This window comes from Euprymna scolopes, chromosome 46, assembly GCF_053919585.1.
Source record: "Euprymna scolopes isolate OS-2025 chromosome 46, ASM5391958v1, whole genome shotgun sequence".
Lineage (NCBI taxonomy): Eukaryota > Metazoa > Mollusca > Cephalopoda > Sepiida > Sepiolidae > Euprymna > Euprymna scolopes.
Genome location: NC_136527.1, coordinates 20,089,063 through 20,092,132, shown reverse-complemented (window position 1 = coordinate 20,092,132; position 3,070 = coordinate 20,089,063). Strand labels below are relative to the sequence as shown.

At 35.0% G+C, this 3,070-nt stretch overlaps 1 protein-coding gene across 1 annotated transcript in view; it reads left to right on the top strand.

Annotated features, from left to right (window-relative positions):
* The first annotated feature begins 1,753 nt into the window (after window positions 1-1,753).
* The window catches only part of LOC145271278 (sodium-dependent proline transporter-like), a 161,583-nt gene continuing 160,266 nt past the window's right edge, over window positions 1,754-3,070 (top strand). Inside the window, exon 1 of the mRNA XM_080126832.1 lies at window positions 1,754-3,070. This exon is cut by the window's right edge and continues 371 nt beyond it. The gene's annotated coding sequence lies outside the window, so the exon portion shown is untranslated.

The following is a 3,070-nucleotide window of genomic DNA, read 5'->3' as shown; positions in this document are numbered from 1 at the left end:
ATATAACTGGGGCATAAAGAGTTACTGTGATCGGGGCCAGACTTATAGGGGAAGAGATTTTTGTTCATATCATTTTTTAATTTCTGCATGTTGGTACGGGCAAAGAAACAAGGAGCAGGAAGGAATTCGAAAGACAATTTGCATGAAGCAAATAAGTTACAAGAGAAGAAAAATTTTTTTTCCGATATCTCGTGGATTTTATAGCGAAGAGGTGGAATTTTGTTGCTGTTCAGATCCCTAGATACCGGAAAGCCTTCTACTCGAATGCTTTATTCCTTCGGACTGCTGGACTTTGGAATTCCTTCCCTGTTCCCTGCCTCCCTAACTATACTAACCTTTTTTTAAAAACCCTTATTCACCCGCCTCCTCTAAAGAAAAGCATTTTATAAGTAGGACATAAAGAGTTTCTGTGATCGAGGCCAGATTTATAGGGGAAGAGATTTTTGTTCATATTATTTTTAAATTTCAGCATGTTGGTACAGGCAAGGAAACAAGAAGCAGTGAGGGATTCCAAAGACAATTCGCGTGAAGTAAATAAGTTACTTCAGAAGAAAAATTTTTTTTTTCGACATCTAGTGGATTTTATAGAGAAGGGGTGGAATTTTGTTGCTGTTCAGATCCCTAGATACCGGAAAGCCTTTTACTCGAATGCTTTATTCCCTCGGACTGCTGGACTTCGGAATTCCTTCCCTGTTTCCTGCTTCCCTGACAATACTAGCCCGTAAAAGTTTAAATGTAACGTCACGGGTATTTTCCTGTTCAAATGCCTAGATTTCTGGATACAGAAAACCTTCTGCTCTAATAGTTTTTTTTTAACCTCGAACTGCTAGACTTTGGAATTCTTTCTCTGTTTCCAGCCTCCCTGACTATACTAACCCGCAGAAGTGTAATGTGAACAGATACTTTGCTACTCAACTCCCCACAGTCCCCTGTTAGACACGATCTCAAATGATAGGCCCTTATGTCCAAGTAGCAATATTCCTAGTTTCGGATGAAAAAGTTTAAAAAAAAGAAGCATAATAAACTGGCAGGTGTGAAAAGTTTTCTAGCTTATCAGAGAGAGCCCACATTCTTTGCAGTAGACTAGGCAGTATCTTTCATCTATTATTCACATTTAATTCTAAGTTTTTTTTTAGTCAATTTTTACGACGTGTCTATTATAAGCACCCCAACCGCCCCATGTTAAGAACTGATTTCGGAGTAAACACCCCCAACCCCGAAAGACGTTCTTAATATGAGGAGGTTGGAGGGATGTTTATTCCGAAAGCCGTTCTTAACATGGGGAGGTTTTGGTATTTATAATACGCTGGGGCACGTTGTAAAAACGTGACCTTTTTTTTTTTTTTTTTTTTTTTTTAACCTGGTACCTTGCGAAATCATTGAGTGTATGGATGGACACACGGAGATTTGAAACCCGATCGCTATATCACCTGCAACTAATCAGCGGTCGTAATATTAATCGCCACGCGCCATCGCCGCTATTATGAATGAATTTTGTTAGCAGATGTGTTATAAACGACGACAGAAAATGATAATTAGTTTATCTCCGAAGGTTATGTAATACCAAATTCTTTTTTTTTATGTCAAAAATGTTTTTTTTAAAATAATTATATATATATATATATATATATATATATATATATATATATATATATATATATATATATATATAAAAAACACACACAACATTTTTGACATAAAAAAAAAAGAATTTGGTATTACATAACCTTCGGAGATAAATTAATTTTCATTTTCTGTCGTCTTTTATATAAAAAACGTTTACGACCACTGCCCGGTGTAGGTTTGCGAGTGCGAAGTGTATTTTGAAATAAATATTTATGACATCTATCAGATGTTTCTACCCTATCTCAAAAGTCGATCCACCTACAATCACCACTCATTCTCAACCCGCACCCGAAAACCATAAACCGCTAATCGGAAGCCGTTTGCTCTTTTATTGAAGTCCCGCCGAGGAAATAAAACACTGTGCAGTTTTTATGCCAGGAAAACGATCTCGAACTGGAAACCGGGGTTTGTCACACCAAAACTCCGCCTTATTGATATCTTTTGTGGCGGAAAACAAAAAGAAAGACTGAACCAACAATTACGAAAGGAATTACTATCCTGAGGGTCCGTCGAAAATTTAAAAAAAAAAAATCCTCGACTGTTAAATGTTAAAAAAAAAAAAAAAAAATTCTCTCATACATACATATAAACTTAAATACTAACAAAGTTTTATTTTCGCGCAAGTCTTCTAAGTTCACACGAGTCTGACGTACCGAGGAAACCATCTTACCAACGTATCTTCAATTTCTGTTACGTGAAGGGGTTATCTAACTGGCTTACAAAAATTCCACACATATTTGGCGTTCAACTCTTCAAACCCTGGAACCCGGTCTCTAACCATAACCCTACATCTGTTATACCTGCGGATATATATTGTGCTTATGTATTTTTGGTACCGCACTATTTTTAAATAGTTTTCAGGTTAAATTCAACTTTCACGATTTTTTTTTTCTTTAATTGTACGGCAGAAGCACAGAAACGTTACAAAACATCGTTCCTATCTAAAGAATGGTTATCGAAATAATGTTATTTCAGCGCGGTACCAAAAATACATAATTACTATATATATATATATATATATATATATAAGCCTTACTATTCCGTGTTTCTTAATTACCTTGTACTTTCATAAACGAATACGTATTAAGGGTTATAGTTACAAACGCTGAGGATTCGTACATAAAATATATATCTACACCTTTTTATGCGAACACACGAAATATCTATAAAGCACGTTTCAAGTCTGATAACCTGGTTTCTAGCTTAACCTATTACTATTTTGGTAAGAATAGAATCAAGAAACTTCCAAAGTTTTAAGCGGTTAGATTATCAAAAGTTGAATTACAATTCTATTCGACAAAATTTTCGCCGTTGAAACAAAAGTGTTAAAACAAAGCAGATTTAAATTCACGCAAGAAAAAACTATTCTGTTTTAGAGTTTGCTTTATTGAATACATTTACGTTTTGCAAATAATAATCTTGAATCTTTCGACATTGTTATAAA